Source organism: Penaeus monodon, chromosome 28 (assembly GCF_015228065.2).
Source record: "Penaeus monodon isolate SGIC_2016 chromosome 28, NSTDA_Pmon_1, whole genome shotgun sequence".
Lineage (NCBI taxonomy): Eukaryota > Metazoa > Arthropoda > Malacostraca > Decapoda > Penaeidae > Penaeus > Penaeus monodon.
In genome coordinates, this window is record NC_051413.1 from 1,159,820 (window position 1) to 1,160,147 (window position 328).

Here is a 328-nt window from a genome sequence, read left to right on the forward strand (position 1 = left end):
TATAATTAAGAGATGGTGGCAGGGGAAAGAGGAGATAAATCTGTTGCTAAGTAAGATGTGAAAATTTTATATAATAGAAATATATAAGTGAAATGTTGAAGTTTTATATAATACAGATATGTTTCGATGCAGCTGGACCCGATGACGGTGACCCTTTAATTTCGATGGGCAGTACTGAGATGTTATCCGTCTGATAATAATTGACAGGAGGATTAAAGTTCATAGAATTTGAAGATAGAGCCACGTTGTTGAAAAGAGTGACGGTCGTGACTTATTTTTCTTTTCTCAAAGCGTGAATATGAAAAATGGCTAAAATAGAGGATGTAGT